General features: G+C 38.1%; 1 protein-coding gene and 1 long non-coding RNA gene across 2 annotated transcripts in view; one reads left to right on the forward strand and one right to left on the reverse strand.

Annotated features, from left to right (window-relative positions):
* Positions 1 to 17623, forward strand: part of Pard3b (par-3 family cell polarity regulator beta) — a 1085411-nt gene that overhangs the window by 70085 nt on the left and 997703 nt on the right. The window lies entirely within an intron of this gene.
* LOC117286362 lies at positions 372 to 17417 on the reverse strand. Its single transcript, XR_004517518.1, has 3 exons — positions 16840 to 17417; positions 5717 to 5825; positions 372 to 445 (listed from the first exon to the last, which is right to left on the reverse strand). It is a non-coding gene; the product is annotated as an uncharacterized LOC117286362 (long non-coding RNA).

The following is a 17623-nucleotide window of genomic DNA, read 5'->3' on the forward strand; positions in this document are numbered from 1 at the left end:
AAAAACCAGGGAAGCTCATATAGATAATTCACAATCCAAAACCTGGGCTGAATCCTAGATTCTTATGCCTGAGAACTGTGGGAAATAGGATGTTACAGCTTAAGAAGGAGGAGAGAATCTTCCCTTCTTACAGTTTTTGCTTTGTCGGAGCCCTCTGTACATTGGATGATTACCACTCACATGGGTGAGGACAGATGTTCTTTACTCAGTCTGCTGTTGCAAATACTAATGTTTTCCAGGAACATCTCACAGACAAAACACAATGAAGTTTTACCAGTTATCTGGGAATCCTTTAACCCAGTTAGGTGGACTCATAAAATTAACCATCACATGAAGAAATAATCTCAAAGCAGTTACCTGAAGCACTAGTATGGGCAGCATAATGATAACCACAAGATTAGAAACCACAAGCCAGCAAAGTGGAACGAGGAACGAGGAACCAGGCCTACAAAACACAATGAAAAGATCCTCAGAAGGCCACAAGGAAAGATCTGCCATGTCTGATCCTCACTGATAAACTTTGTACTGGGAAGGGAATTAGTTCCCAGTCTTAGCAAGGTAAGTGATGGTAGAGATTAGCTGACAATAGACAATAAAGCAGAAGTACCACTAGGCACCCTCCTTGGAACTTTATAATACTGTTTTATACAATCCTAGTAAGAATTATAGATATTAAGTATATTTATTCCCATTTCCAGATAAGTAACCACTATGATCACATATCTTGTAGTGGCTCAAAGTGCAAAATAAATCTTACTACCAAATTTGACTTAGTAGTAAATCCCAGTGAAATAATACCCTGCTTTTCAGCTGCTGAAAGGCAATTTCATTCTCTTTGTGGAGAATAGTTAATGAATAAAATTTGGGGAATATATGTGAGCCTTCTGGAAAGCCAATGAAATGAATGGGGTGGGCCTTAAATCAGAAACAGGATTTTTAATTCCACCTGCTGACATCAAGGTCCACCAACCTGGCCCCACTCAGAAGGATACTCTACTCTGGAATCACTTCAGAATTTAACATTTTTTTTCCAGGACCAGAATGGTTTTAAATAGTAAAAAATCTCACAAAGTAGCTGTAAGTCTGAGATCCACTGTCAAACTATATGCTTCTTGATGACAAGATGTGGGTAAGTGAAGGGAAGCCAGTTTCTTCTTGCTATTCATGTAAACAGGAGAGTGGAAGCATGCAAAATGCAGAGCTGGCCAGGAAAGTAAATTAACTCAAAAAAAAAAAAAAAAAAAAAAAGAAAGTAAATTAACTCAAAAGGTGGAGCAGAGGCTGTGAGAAAGAAGTTCAAGGTGAAAGCAAAGAGGAAACTGATGAAAAGAAGTAGTAAGAGTGGTGAAAACTATATCAATTATGATTAGAGGGGAATTTCAGAAACAAAGAGCTTTGAGAGGGAGCAGTTTTAAATGATAAGGAAGTCAAATGTATGTATGACTGTCTGAGGTCAATCTAAATTGAAGGCTACTAGGAATTTAGAAATTCAGGAATGTATGGGCAGGCTAACAAATGTTGATAATGAAGTTTATTGTGTCAACTATTCTTTGATCCTCTAATTCTCCCATTCATCATGATAATCCTTAGACAGCTGTTAGAGAAAACTATACAACATTTTGATGGAGTATCTTCAAAAATTATTTCTAAACCGGGCGTGGTGGTGCACGCCTGTAATCCCAGCACTTGGGAGGCTGGGGCAGGAGGATCGCTGTGAGTTCGAGACCAGCCTGGGCTACATACATAGTGAGTTCCAGGTCAGTCAACTACATGGTGAGACCCTGTCTCAACAAAACAAAAACAAAACAAAACAAAACAAAAGATTTTAAGCAGAATTTCAAAGAGAGATTTGTACACTCATGTTCATTGCAGCATTGATCACAGAGGCCACAGGGTAGAAGCTGCTCAAATATCTGACAGATAAATAAAGAAAACATGGTGTATGCAGGCAATAAAAGCCTATTTAGCCTTAAAAAAAAGAAGGAAAGCCTGTTACATGCTCCAGCACGGATGGACCTTGAGGACATTGTATTGAGTGAAGCAAGCCAATCACAGAAAGACAAATACTTCGTGATTCTGTTGTATGAAGCATCTAAAGCAGTCAAAGTCATAGTGACAGGATCTTCCTAAATATTTCTAAACTCCAAGTCTCTACTCATGTTTTGCAATCTTCAGATGATTCTGGTCAGCTCAACTTTTTATTTACAGTAATAGCTCTTTCAAACTCAGTACCACCCACCCAGCTTCCAGCCTACCCCCTTATTCTCAGTAGATAATCTCACAGAAAAAGTAAAAGCAATTGCTAAGAAATTTCCTTAACACCTTTCCTTTTCATATTTATACTACCCACTATTTTACCTATCCTTCTCTCTTCTGTTGTTTACTTAATCGAATTTTCGCCTAACTCTTGTGAGCTTACTCCATGAACTACATCCTTTGTAACAACAAGGTCTTTTTTCTATGGCTCCTTCCTTAGGGCTGATAAATGTTAAGTCCACCTCACCCTGAAATGAATACTCCCTTGCCAATGGTCACTTAAACTACCATCACATCATTTCTTTCCATAACAGCCACAGATTATGAAACCTTTGTTTCTTCCTTTCTCACCAACCACGTACGCCTGCAATCCATTGAAACATGCAGAAATATAAAGTCCAGTTTATACATCTACCACACAATGGAAACTTCACCAGAAGACCACTGTTTAATTTAGCTTCCAAATATCTTTCTCATTCCTGTTAGACTTTTTCCACTATGTCCCTCCTCATGGAAATCCTTTTCTACAATAGGCTCAGAGGCACCCTTCTCTTGATCTTTTTTATCTCTCTACTTGTTCAGTCTCCTCAGAGACTCTGCTCCTTTCACCTTCACTTTCAATTTTCATGCTACCCTGTGTCCATTGTCCTTCCAGAGATTCTTTCCAGATTCAAAGGTAGGAAAAGAAGTATGCTCTGCAGAGAGAGAGAGGGTCACTGAGAAAGCTTATGCTGGCCACGAGATTATTGTGGATTTCTTTTATACCCCTCATTTTTCAGGCTCATGTTTGATCTAGGCCATCCTATCAGAAATGAAGATAGCACTTTCTGATTGGCCCCAGGTGCAGAGCTAGAAACTGTTCCTCAAAATAGTCTCAAACCTGCCTGATCGATAGGTCATGCCCACTTGCTTAGGTGGTTGGCCATGCCCTGATTTCCTGCCTCATCATCTACAATCTTTCTCTCCTGTTTTATATACTCAACAATTACATCAAGTCCTATGAATTCAAAGGTACTTATGATTCTAAGCATTCAAATTCAATGAATTTTAAACAGAACTCATTAATTCCCCCTAAACTATATCTTTCATTTTTGGTTGTAAAAGTTCTCTCCAGAAAGAAAGAGAGGGAAGGAGGTTTGGGGAAATAAACAAGTTAAAAGAATTTTCAACAGAGGAAATAAGAAGGGAGTGAGAGAAGCTTAGTAAAAATTATAGCCAATATTTATTGCCTGCTTTTTATGTTGAGGATTAAATAAAATAGATTTCAAGATTTATATCTTTTATGATTTTGCAACAGTCCTATGAGGTAGGGAAGTAAGCAAAAGAATGGCTTCCTAAAGATGCCCATGTTCTTATCCCCAGAATCTGTGAATGTGTTCTGTAGCTGAACAGGCTTTGTGTATGTGGTTAATGAATCTTTGTATGAGAAGATTATCCTGGATTATTGGGAACCCTAGCATAATCAGGACTGACTTATATGTACTCATTGCCTGTAGGTCGAGGAAGGGCCGGCTTTGTTTATAGGACAAGGCCAGGGTGGATTTGGTTTCAGTTTACAGCATTCCACCAGTTAGTGTCCAGTCTAGAAATTTTATACTCCTGTTCAACAGCTTTAGTGAGCACTTTTTTTGCTTGAGATAATGTGCTAGATCTTACTGATACAAAATGAAAACATACTGTATATGCTCTTGACCTAGTACTCACCTTATTCTCTTGCTTCCTGAGGCCTCTGGCTTCTTGTTTACTAACCTCTGAGCACTATTCTCTGTTGGTGCTTCCTCCATTGTGCCCAATCCTTCAAATTGTTCTTAGATTACACTCTTTTCAGTTAATCTGTTGAGTGCAACATCTGTCCCCTAGCTGGCCTCTGACTGGTATGATGTTTATGAAGAATCTGCAACAGCTGCAGAAATGTAGAGAGAGTGGCAGATGCAGATGGCTTAGTGTGTAGCATAGACAGCCAAGTCTAAGTATAGAATGATTTGGTTGGATCCATTTTTCAGGAAAAAGGATGATACTATCCATAAATTGGGATTCAGGTGATATAGGCAGAATATTATAAAAGCAGAGTTTACTGCATACCACATACAAACTTTGTAGCAACTACTAGTGGGAAATTTGAAGAGTACAGGCTGACAATTCACAGTTCATGTATAAGGTTTAAAAGCTTATCGATGTGAAGATACGTTCCTTTGTATAGCACCATTATACTTCTAAGACTTTTTGCAGTAATTTGTAATCAACGTACAACATTGCAGAGCATCTAGCAGTTAGACTTATCTTGCCTTAAAATGGCTGCCACATAGAATAGCAGCCTCCATGTTAAAATATGACTTCTCCCAACAAAAGACAGGCTTCTTCTTCCCATCATGCCTCTTCTCCCACCAAAAAGTAACCTAATACTTGCTACCTACAAACAGCTAGTGATGTCACAGTTTCCTCCAATCTCTTTTTGCTACTTCACTCAACTCCACCCCAGTTTAGGCTAACCCCACCCTGCTCCTATAAAAGAAGCTCCCCATACTGCCATGTTGCTTCTCTCTTCTTTGTTCAGAGACAGCCTGGCAGATCATCCCCATAATAAAGGATCGTTATAGTCCTGGTCTGATCCTGGTTTTTTGGCTCTTTTGCCTAACACTAGTCATCTCTCTAGTTGGGTGTCTTTGCTTCTGCTTCTTGCTCCTTTTCAAATGGGATGTGTCCTGCTGTATTTACTAGATACCTAACCCTCATTCTTAGTATTACTTTTACCTCCTGAACCAGACTTTGACATGTTGCTTTCACTTTCTATTTCCCTGATTGGGCGAGGTAACAGACACACCTTTGCAAATGGACTCCTCCAAGGCTAAACTTTGACCTTAGAATGTAAGCCCTTGGTTAGTGTGATTTGAGTAATAAAACCTCACATGGTCAGAGCGAATGTTTTTCAAGGACTTTCAGTTCAATTATATTTGAGTTGGAATTTTTCTGACCGGGGTGAAAGGCAGGAGGAAAAGGCAAGTAAAGATGCTGGGAAAATGTCCCGCAGACAGCTTCAGTTCCCTTATTGCCCCAAACTGAGTGTGTTCCTTGGCCATAAAGTTAAAGAAATTTGCCTTAGGTAAGCAACACCATCCCACCCTCTCTCCTTCTTCCTCACACACAACAGAGAGGTAGTACTGTACAGAGGTACTTTCCAGAGATTCTGTTAGGCAGTTCCAGAGGGCAGTTCTGAACCTGTGTTTACATAGAAGTCTTTTCAGTGTCTCCAGTTGAGGAAATCTTGAAGAGCCAATTTAAACCAACTAAATTCATATATATATACAAAAAAAAAATCGTATAAATCAGATGTCAGTTCTCAGAACAGTCCTGAAAGGTATACAGGATCCTTTGTTAATTCCCATTAAGGTAGGATAACTGAAGTATAGAAATGGTATTTGCCCCAGATCCTACAGGTAGTACGCAGCAGAGTCCCACTCACCACCCAGACATCCAGCTCACTGGCCTTTGTTCTTCACTGATACATCAGACTCCAAGGCAGCATTCAGACAAGACTTTGATGAAGTGGTATTCGAGTGCACGTATTCTCCCTGAGGCAAACAGATGGAAATGCAACCTACAGTCAAGATTACTTGGTGAATATTAAGTACAAACAAAAAGGAATTAGTCTTTCTTAATGAAGTGTTCTTCAGCTAAGAGTACTTGAGAGATCTTCTTCCCCCACTGAGGAAAGCACCAGCCAAAGATGACTGGAATTGTGGGGTGAGGGTACCTCTTCCTTCCTCAGTACATGCTAGGGACTCACAGGCCAAGGTTTGGTCCTCTCTTTTTCCCCAATCTGCTACTAAGAGATTTTTGTTAACCCTTTTATGTTTTGCTCTGTTAATGCCATCGTCTATGCCACTTTTTCAAGCATGCTAATTGCCAGGCTTTGACTGCTGCTATACTTTAATCTCTTGATATAAAACTATCCAGAAGTTCATTATTCAGCCCTTTCAGAGTTATGCATTTGGCTTCACTTTACCTGACTGGTCTCACTTTTGGGGTTGATTTGTTTGATTTAACTGGGTTCTGAGGTGCTTCGATGTAATTTTCATGTATCTTTGAACTTCTATTCTAAGGCTGATCTTTTTAATATTCTTTTATAATATTGGGAGAAATTTCTGAGTCATCCATTGTCAAGAGTGTCTGCTGGCATTTAGATCATTGGTGTGTTATTTTATTGTGATTGTTTTGTTCAAAGCTTCCTGAAATCAACTGTACAGAGATGAAAGAAGGTTTCCTGGGGCTTCTAGGGAGAGAATGAGATGATATTAGAAATCTGGGCCTCTCTGTACTAGAGAAAATATAGGCCAAAGCAGCATGACTTGTCTATGTGAGTATCCTGAAACGCGGCACTTTTTAAAACAGATTGATGTGACTGTTGTTAAGAATACTGGGGAAAAAAATCTTAGGGAAAGAAATATGAAAGCAAGATATAAATTTTTACATCTTTTCTTCAGTGTTTCCCACTACCAGTTTAGACCTGAGAACAGAAATTTAGGAAGCAGCTTCTCCAATGACCTATTCATAAACTTATGTCATTTGTAAGTTGTCTATATGACTTAGACTACACACACACACACACACACACACACACACACACCCATACATATTCTATTTTATAACATGAGCCCACCCTATGACCTTAGTGTAATATTTTAAAATATATAGTACCTAATATAACCATAAAAGTTGTGGCATTGCTTAGGGAAAAATGGAAATTCCCAATGGAGTATACAAATCACTGCACCTGCCTTGCCAACTCTGAAGTACTATACCTCTGATGTAGGAGTGTCTATAGCTACCCACACCTGTAAGTGGTTCCTTTATTAGTCTTATCACTTAACTCAGTTCAAGTGGGTTACTGACTCTACAGACCTAAGGGAAACAAACAGAACTAAAGGCTACTGGTTTTAGGCGAACTCATTTGTAATAAAAGAGGAAGTAATTTTGAAAAATTAGACAATTATGCAGATGAAGATTGATTTAGGTTGGGAAAGTAAAAGATGAATTTTTTCAAATTAAATTTTCATTTTACTTTGTAGAGAAGAAAAGAGAAAAAGATACCAAGATGGAAGGTGAAATCTTAGAACTAAAGAAGGAATTTGTTGCTTATTGTTCATCTTAATTATAAATTAGGGAAAGAATCAATAATTTGGATTGATGAGTAGTTTTTGAGAGTTCTTGCAATTAGTACCCTTATGATAAAATAGTAGGTGCTTTCATTGCATATATCAAATTAGCTCCAATAAAACAAAGTCCAAAAGTTGGGTAAAAAGAATTTATTCTAGAGACCATCAGTTGGTATAAATCAAAACTTAGAAATAAAATAAGCAGCATTTTCATTAACCATTTTTCATCATTTAAAATGTCCTTTGAAAGCCGGGTGCAGTGGTAATCCCAGCACTAGGGAGGCTGAGGCAGGAGGATCACTGTGAGTTCGAGAACAGCCTGGGCTGCATAGTGAGTTTCAGGTCAGTCTCAACTACATAGTGAGACCCTGCCTCAAAAAAGAAACAAACAAACAAAGAAATAGAACAGCCTGGGCTGCATAGTGAGTTTCAGGTCAGTCTCAACTACATAGTGAGACCCTGCCTCAAAAAAGAAACAAACAAACAAAAAAATGTCCTTTCAGTTATTTTCTATGGCATACATAATACTGAGTAGATAAAAAACTATCATGGGTCACCACATATCAGAAGTGACATAATTGCATAAGAGGGACTTACTAAAATTGTCACCAACATTAGTAGGAAATTTTGTACTCAATATTTATCCTCTAGGCCATATTGTGGGAATCTTAGTTCTGGATGTAACCTTCAAGAGAACAGTCATTGCTTCTTTTGTTTCCCACTGTATATGCTAGACCACTTCATAAATATTTGCTGTTAATAACTGAATAGGTACTTCCTCAGTAATTAATCTGATTTAGTTCCTAAAACTATAGTGAAACCAGTGTTATTTGTATATACATATTTACGTGATTGACTTCTCAAAACATATAACCCTAAGGCAGTAGAGAGTACCTAGATGAAGTTGAAAGACTAATTACATTCATATCTCATCATTTAGACAAAGGGATAGAGAAGAACCTTTTCTCCTTGATGAAAAGGGATGGGTGGAGGGAGGAGAGAGAAAGGAAAGGGGATTTAAAAAAAGGGAATTAAGATGTGTTATGTACATGTACCACCTTCCTGCAAGGAATGTAAACATCATGTGCTATACATACATAATAAACTAAAATTTAAAAAAAAGTAATGAGGGGAAGGGAAGGTAAGAAGGATTGAGACACATATATGTATACGTATCAGTTCCCCAAGATGTGATGATGTATTTAGTACATACTGCAAACATGTACTAATAAAATAAAAATATTAAAAATAAAACATTGCTAAAATATTATGGGTGCCCTATGGAACAGAATGTAAAATTCAAATGATTAATTTTTAGACAGAATATGAGGCATTAGGAGTATTTTTCTTCCAATGGCTTCCTCTCAAGATGCTGGAAGTTTAGGGTGATTCTCCCATGCTTTAGGACCCCTCTCATTGGCACATAAATCACAGAAGTTAGATCCAGGCTATATGAGCCACCCTAACTCAGCTATCAACTCAGTTTCTTTGGTTGTTTTCTGCCACTATATCCTTTTGGATTTTTAAAAAAATGGATTAAGTTAAATTATACTCTTTAAACTCTTCATCCATTTATTTTTATCTTTAATTTGATCAGACATTACCTGAGCCCTCATTTCCATGCAAAACCTGTGTCTGAATATTTATCAGGGTACAATTATTACCTTATGTTTAGGTAGGTTATCTGGCGAAAAGACTATGAGATGGAGGTTAATATGTATAAATTTATTTACGAATATGCTCAAATCATTTCTTGGGTGGAATGAAAGGAGCAGGATTGTACAGAAAAAGGATTTTCTCAACAACACATTTGCATTAAAGGTATTCATAACAGAATACAAAGTTGATCAGCCTTAAGCAAGGGATCTGGACCCTATCCTGCCCCCATCACTACCACAAAGACCCTACATAGGATGTGGGGATGTGGGATGCCCTATGGGTGAGGTATGTGATCCTGGGCAGTGAGGCTTTGTTGCATTTGGCATAATTTCTGGACAGTAGCACCACTAAGAACCGCAACTGCTGACCTGTTTGGCATCAAATGCTATGTACCACATATTATTCTAGCATTCAAATACGACTCCAAAGAATCCCCCCTACCATGCTGCTTCTCAGTAATGCAATTTCATTACTGCTGAGTGTGTTGGCCATATCTGCAGCCATCAAATTCAGTCATTTGAGAAGGAAAAATCCATCCATCTCTGCTGGGCCACAGAAAAGTCACAGGCCTTGACTTTATTATACTCCTGACAGTCGTTATCAACTCATGAGAGCCAGTGTTTGACTTCTTTTTCTCAACAAAAAAGTTTCAAGTGTACAGACTGTTCTAATTATAATAATTATAATCCATTTTATTGCCAGTAGGCCCTGGGTTCATATTTGCAAAACTATATTTAAAAGACCGTGGGTCTGTGAATTATTATTCATGAATGTATCTCTTCTTGAATTTATACTTTTATTTTTTGCCAGAGTTAGTTGCTTTGGGTTTTAAGAATTGGGCACCCAGAGTAATGTTATGAGAAATAATTGGGTACGGTAATTGTTCTCATGACAGTACTTACAGATTGGCACTGGGAGGTCAAGGAACAGCTGAGACTGCTCAAAAGTGCTGGCTTTTTTTCTCATGAGCTATAAGGGTCTTCAAATTTTGGTTTTTCAGTGTTATCACTACCTGGCAGCCAATCATTTCTGTCAAGACTATATACTAAAAGAAGCCAGTTTGATCACCATGGCTGATCATCAATGACTTTAGCAGTTTTTAATATCAGGTTATGCTGTGCTCCTCAGTTCGAGTATGTCGGTGTGCCCTTGAACCAGGGGCCATCCTTGGTCCAGTCAGTAGTTAACCTAGTCTTTGAAATGGTCAGGCACTGCTTCTTGGAGTAAAAGTCTTGCAGTATGATGAAACTGATTGGATTTGGTAGAGAGCATGGCTAATACATATGGCTCTTCATCTATACCATCATTTCGTGGGTGCCAAAAGTTTATTGCGTAATTGGTAAATTGATAGTTTTTTGTTTGTTGTGGTTACTCCTTTCAAATCTTGTAAGACATGAAGTCTACATGTAACGTATTTGTAGTCTTTCTAATATTTATATTTTATTAATATAAAAAAGTTTGAGGATCATTGTCAAAAGTTGTGACAAATATATAATTATGAGTGCAAATTTCTGAAGAAAAAAACACATTAAATTAAGCTTTTCCGTGAGTACTGAGATAAAATTGAACACTTATTATTCATGTACATATATAGTAGGTAAAGTATTAATGGCTTTCTTATAATAATTTCATATAAAGGAGTCACTTTAAACTCTGATAATCTTTGGAAGCTTCCATCATGAATCCATGGATTAGTGTCTAAAATTACAGCATATAAAATAAATGATATATCTGATAGGATTGCAGATAATTTTAGTATTCAATATTAATAGGATTTTTGGATTTGCTGCTTATATTACTGTGTAGTCATAGCTAAATAAAACTATTAATGTTAACTTGACAAATGAGCAAGAGTAAGAATTTTTTATTTCTTAAATGGTAGTGAAAATGAAAAGTTGTTTTGGCAATCAGGGGGAAGCTTATAAATGTGGAAGTACTTTTCTTTTAAGAGAACATGAATTTGGCCCAGATTTGTTAAAAATTGATTTTTTAGATATACCAAATTGAATTGGAGCATTGTACTTTTTGTAAATTAAACATATTAATGATACTTAAAATTTCCATGAATTACACAGAAGAGTGCTAAGCAAGACATTCTAGTTATCATGTCGATTCCCAAGTAGTTCCCTGCCATCTTCCTTTCTAGTTCAGCCAGCGTGAAACCCTGACAGAATGATGAAAGGTAGGCACAAAAGGCAAGTTCTCCCTTGCCACCTCCTCACCTCCCCCATTTTCTACTCCAGACCATTTCTAGACAGCCCTTTTCTCCAAGTTCCCACTTCTGCCAGGCAGCCCAGCTTCTAGGTTCTACCAACTTCTTTCTGCCCATATCCAACTGGCCCCACAGAAGCAGCAGCTCCCCCTGCCCCGTCTGACAAAGTTGTTTTCTCATACTCTGCTTGACTTTCCAAATCTGTCTTCAACAGTATAAATGACTTATGTTCAGTTCCTTCTCTTTGGGATAGGATGTGTTTTCAACTTGCCTAATTGAACCCTAGATCATATTGGCTCTTCTTCATTTCCCATTCATGAAATAGTAGAACAGTAAAAGTAGACATGAAAACTTTTTGTAGTCAACTACTTTGGAAAAACATATGTAAGGATAGGTGTTTTACAAGTATATTTTCAAGTATACATACTGTATATGTAGTTTAGTCTTATGTGACTTCCTCCAACTTCTACCATTGGGATTTTTTCCAATTTTTACTTTCTTTTCCAAGTCTTTATACATGGAGTCAGATTTTATGCATATTTTTCCTTGGCTCAAGCATCTAAAGGATATCTATTTGGCATATTAGATCCAAACTCCTTAATCTAGTTTTCACTACTTTTCCTTAATCTTTTCTCTCTCCTCAATATTGTTCTAATCTTTTATCTTATCTTATTCTCCAGTGCAGCGTCTCTGCTCCAAGCTGTCTTGCTTTCTATTCCTAACAGTTTCCTTTCTCTGCCATTATGTCTATACCATCCTTTCTTATAAAATATGTGATGCTTAAAATCTGTGAATATTAGCTAGTTATTATTATTATTAGTGGTTTCATTGTCATACCCATATGTAACTTTTCTGGATCTTCCTCTTCTTAATTGTTGACTTTCTCCAGGATTCTGGTACAGGCTTTCCTGTCTCTTCATTCTAAACTCCTTCAGATGCTCTCCTCTTTTTTCTAATAACTTCAATTCCAAATCAGTGATCTCTCAATCAAAAGATACAGTCTTCAGGCTTTCTCTGAGGCACCACACTTTGTATTTCCAGTTGACTGAACACTTACATCTGGTTGCCTTGCAGATACTGTGCATCAAAATTAGAAATGTCTCAATTAAATCCATTCCTATCTTCTCTACCATCAGCAGGCCTCCCACATTTCTAAGATTCCTTAGATTAAATTTTAAATTTCCTTTCTAAACTAGTTGCCTAAATTAGAAACTGAGTGTATTCATTGACGCTTCCTCGAAGCTATCCTTCTTGCTCTATCACAATTCTGGAAGATCTGCCCTTCCTGCTTTAGTTTTTTAGGATTGTGGTAGATAATCTCTTCAATTCTATTTCTTGCTTCTCTCCTCTGGCTGGTTAATGGTCCAGGAATCAAACTGGCTTTATCCAAATTCCTCAAATACAATAATATTGCTCTTGTCTCAGGAATACTTGCATTTTATTTTTCTCTGAGTTGTTCCAGTGTTACTTTTCCCCTTTCATTCATCCAATCTAAACAGGCTCTTTCTTCCTCCATGATTATCTACTACACAGCCTTTTTATACCCTTTATTTTACTTTGTCAAACCTGCAAATATTTTGTTCATTTGGTTAGTCACTTATCTGTCTTTATCCATACAGTATAAGCTTCATAATCACTTTGAGTTCAGTACATTACAGGTACTAAAAAAAAAAAAAAAACAGTTGAATAAAAGAATGAATGAAAAAAATTGAATAAACTAAGCAAGGGCTTTTGTCTGTCTCCTAGGTCCTCTGAATTCAACCAAGCACAATCTGATTGTGTTACTGTCCTGCTTCAAATCCATTCATAATTTTCCATTTTCTGTAATAGTATTTGAACACTTAGAAAAATACTTTGAGACTTACAATTGTGGTGAGAATAAATGTTCAGAATCTTAAGTGTAATTTAAAAGTACAGGAATAGAATACTGAGTTCTTTACCATAATCTCCTGACACAATGAAAGTTCAAAGCTTTAAGCCAATGTTGGTCAACTATTTGCTGTTTTAAATTTTATTTCTAAGCAGACAGGGAAGTGAAGAAAGCACTCAATTGTGAACAAGGATGATCTGTATCTCTTGAATTCTCTATTCCTCATCCATAAAATGAGATTGTACCAAATAAAGTCAAGGGTCCTTTCTGCGCTGTAATTTTGTAATTCTCAGGTACTACAGAATTATTATGGAATTATTTTGAGCATCAAATGAAATAGTAAGTAGATTGTGAAGTATAGTGCAAGTCTTATTATCAGTTTTGCCATGATCCTGGTACTTTCAATGATAGTGATGGTGTATAGTTTATAAAAATCACTTGGATTGCTTCTTTTTGGAAGTAGGCCCAATGAAAACAAGTAGGATTTAGAACTTCTGGTGCTATAAATAGAATAAAAGGTGGAATAGGACAATACATTTTGCCTGCTATGTGCTGGCATATGTAAGTTACATTTTAAAATAGTTTACTACTCCAAGACAGGGACAATTTTGTAAGGTCATGTAGCTAGCAAGTGGCAGAGTATTTTGGAACTTAGTCTATTCGGTTGCAGTCTACCAGTGCTTGCAATGCACTTACACACAGAAGCACTGAAGGCCAGGTTTCAACTTTTCTCTCCCTCTTGTTAGTGACACTAACACCCATCCACATCCACTTGCTTTCCACATAAGGGGAAGTAAGCATGCAGCAGATGAGGCCTTAGAGAAAAGTAAGCAGAATTGGAAAGAGAACTCTCACTGCACCCTCACTTCAGTTTAGGATCTATCCTCGGACAACTAGCTTTTTGGAGAACATCCCTGACCATCATCTATGATCCTCTTAAATCTGTTGTTGAGTCCAGTAATGCCAGGACTAGGTGCTGCCCTATGGAGTGCCTGTCCCTACTAGTCAGCACTCATGGGTCTTAGTGCACTTCATTGAAACTGCTCACACAATGGGGGGAAACATGTAACTAATAATCAACTTATAATACAGCATCAGCAGAACAAGTGTTTTCTTTTGCTTGATTTTACTTTTTTTTAAAGAGAAGCTTACTTCATGTTTCAGGTCCTCTTAAAGAAAGGAAGTCAAGGGAGGGCATTTGTGTCATGAAGAAGAGGGCCAAGCAGCATCATTTGAGATTTGCTGGTTTCCCTCAAATTCCAGATGACCCAGCTATTCCACTTCTAAGTATCTTCCCCCCAAAATGTAATCATTTTACAGTGACAAAGAAAATGTGGCATATTTATATGGTATATATACATCATGGAGTACTATTCTGCCATGATGATAAATTTGAATCATCTGTAGTAAAATGGGTGTATCTTGAAAACATACATTAAGTGAAACAAATCAGACATGTAAATTTATCACATGACTTAACTTATATGAGAAACCCAAAATAAATAAAGAACAAAGTTAAAGATAGATAATAGGAAGAAGGGAGACAGGACAGGCCTTTCTCAAATGGGAAGGGGATTAAGAGAAAATGGGAGAAGGGCAAAAGAGGAGGGGAAAGAGATGAAATAAGATGTGTCATGTACACATAGCAACTCTCCACAAAGAATGTAATCATTATGTATTGCAAAGGTACTGATAAAAAAATAGAGTACTCTGGTTCCTATTTTAAGAAAAAAAAGTGAGGACATGATTATATTATTTATCTGTATTACACTTTACTAATTTTACTCTGTTATATCCATTATTCCAAGTGTTTTAGAAATAAGATGATTTCTAATTCAATTAATTTTTAGTGAAAAATAGTGAATGTTATAAACAATTTCTTGGAAGCTAAATTTTTTTTCTATTTTAATTGTCAAACATCAGAATAGATTACTAGTCAACTATAAATTAAAAATTACCATTCTTTGTTAATTATATACCTAATGGTACCTGGCACTTCATTTACACTTTCTACAAGGTAGGGCAGTTTAATAATATTGGTTAGCATTATTGCTTGCTAAGCCTTTGGATAATGGAAAAATGGAAAAATATCACATCACAGCCAGTGTTTATCTATCCAGCAGGCACAACAAGAAAAGGGAACCTAGGGCTAGAATACTCTAGTATTACTTAATCAAGGCAAATTATTCATTATCTTCTGCCTAGGAAGTCCCATAAGGCATGAGATATTGATTGAGGAATTTACTGGGCACGAATGACTGTGTTGCAATGGTATTCTTTTATATCACTTCTTAATATATGATAAATTGTTTCTGTATCTGTGTTATACATGTTGTGATGAGGCTGAATAACAAATTAAACCTGGCTATTTGATAAGCATGAAATATAAACTAATTCATTTCATAGTTACTAACTTGGGGTCATTAAAGTTCACTGCATGGTGCACTGTTCACATCAACATCTAACTTTATTGCCTTCTCGGCTCCCAGTGTCCTGGCTTCTGCTATGTCCTCTAAGAACATTCCAGTCTGATTTCAGTCTTCCTGGCAGTGAGAGTGGGTAAACTGGATGTTCTTCCAGTTCTGCATGGGATTCTTAAAGCCTGAACATTGGAAAGAAGTCTAGGTATTGGGAAGGGGCTTCAGCTGGGTGAGAAGGTATTTATGGGGGGAGGATGAGCAGGAGTTATTCATGGCCTGAGCAGAAGAGGAGTCCAGAAACTGTGAAGTAAAAGGTAGCCAGGAAACAAGCAGTCACTTCATCAGCTAGAAATCTTCACTCAGTACTTTCTTGTTACACTTGAATGGGCCAAAAATAGTTAAGGTTCTTGTGCATGACAAGGAAAGATTTGCCAAGTCTACACCTTATAGTAAGTAGCTACATTTATTGAAGATCATGGGATGATAGCAGCAGAAGCAGGAAGAAGGGCAAAGAGAAAAAGGAGAAGGCAGAGGAACCCTGGACAAGTCAGGCTTCCAGGATTTAAAGTCAGACACCTCTAACACAGGTGCCTCCCATTCTATCTCTCACTGTTGCCCACGATCCACAATCTCAGGCTTTGTAACTTCCCAACCTAAGCACAGACAATCACCAGGGTGGTGCCATGTCCCTAGCTGAAGGGAGGGAAGGGAGAGGCTGCCCCAACCCTCCTGCCTCCAATTGCACTGTACCTACATGTCCATATGACACCCATAGTGACAGTCAGGTTAATGTATGACATTACTATTTGTGTGTTTGATACACTCCTTAGTACTTTCCACTGGAGACCAGCAGAATGGTTTCTGTGAAGACCAGCTCTAGAGTCAGACTACCTGGGTTATAAAACAGGCTCTGTCACTTTCTAAGGAGATATCAAGTAAGTTGCTCATTCACTCTTGGCCTTAGACAACCAATATATAGTTATTACATGTATAAAAAGCTAAAATTGATAAAACTCCAAACCAATTAATTTGATCTCCTGTGCATTATACGTTCTAGGCAGTTCAGATTCGATGTAAGTGTCTTGTCATGGGTGCAAATCCTGAGTATCTTGGATGAACTGGATTGCTAAGAAAACTGTTAGGAGAGATCTAAAATTTAGTTGAGAAGACCTGAGTTCTCTTCAACACACCAACTCCATTGTCTTTTTTGTCCTTCAACTTCTTTGAGCAATATTCTTTGAATATGAAGTGGGAAAAATAATAACTTACCTTACAGTTTAAAAGGCGTTCATTTATGTGGGAACCGAGGTCAAAAATGCTAAGGACACAAATGTTTGTCCATGTTTTGTCCAAATGCTGCAGGTCCAGTGGGTGATGGATATACACCTCGACTCCTGAACTTACAGGCGTTCATATTTTTTCTAGTCACATTTCAAAGTGTTGTACAAACGCATGCAGTCCTGTTGGGCTGGCCAGGGGCATGCTCGTGGGTGGAGGCCCTGTGTCCTGGCGCCTACAGGCACAGCTCCACTGGCAGGCCACCCTCAGGCTCCCAACGGGAAGCTATGCCATCCCTACCCGTGAGAATCCTCAGGCCGCTGCTCCTGGGGGTTTCCGGTGCGCGCTAGACACACCTGCTCCAAGGCTCTCCCTGACCCTTGCTCCAGTGCCCCGTTTGAAGAATGAGAGTTCAGTCTCCAAACGGCTTCCTCAAATCTACCTCACGAGATCCGTTTCCCCTCCTGGGTGGTGGCAGGTCTCCGGTCCCGTTACCGTGGATGTGTGCAGCGAGGAGAGGGCCTGGCTCGGACTGCGCTTGGCGCGGTTCACAGCCCCGTGTGTCGCCCCGGACGCGGTCCCTTTAAGAGCGGCCGGGCGGAGTTGGCGCCGCGACTTGAACACACTTTTCTCATTGGTACGTCACTGTTGCTCTGAAACACGCAGCATCATGGAAAGAAGAAGCGTTTGTGTGCTACACTGGCTGCTGCCGAGGGCAGGGGTAGGAAGTAGGGGTGTAAGCACTAAGTATGACTGGGTTGGTCACATAAGCTGG

The sequence above is a fragment of the Fukomys damarensis genome, unplaced genomic scaffold, assembly GCF_012274545.1.
Source record: "Fukomys damarensis isolate Sample0158 unplaced genomic scaffold, DMR_v1.0_HiC HiC_scaffold_16, whole genome shotgun sequence".
In the NCBI taxonomy this organism is placed as follows: Eukaryota; Metazoa; Chordata; class Mammalia; order Rodentia; family Bathyergidae; genus Fukomys; species Fukomys damarensis.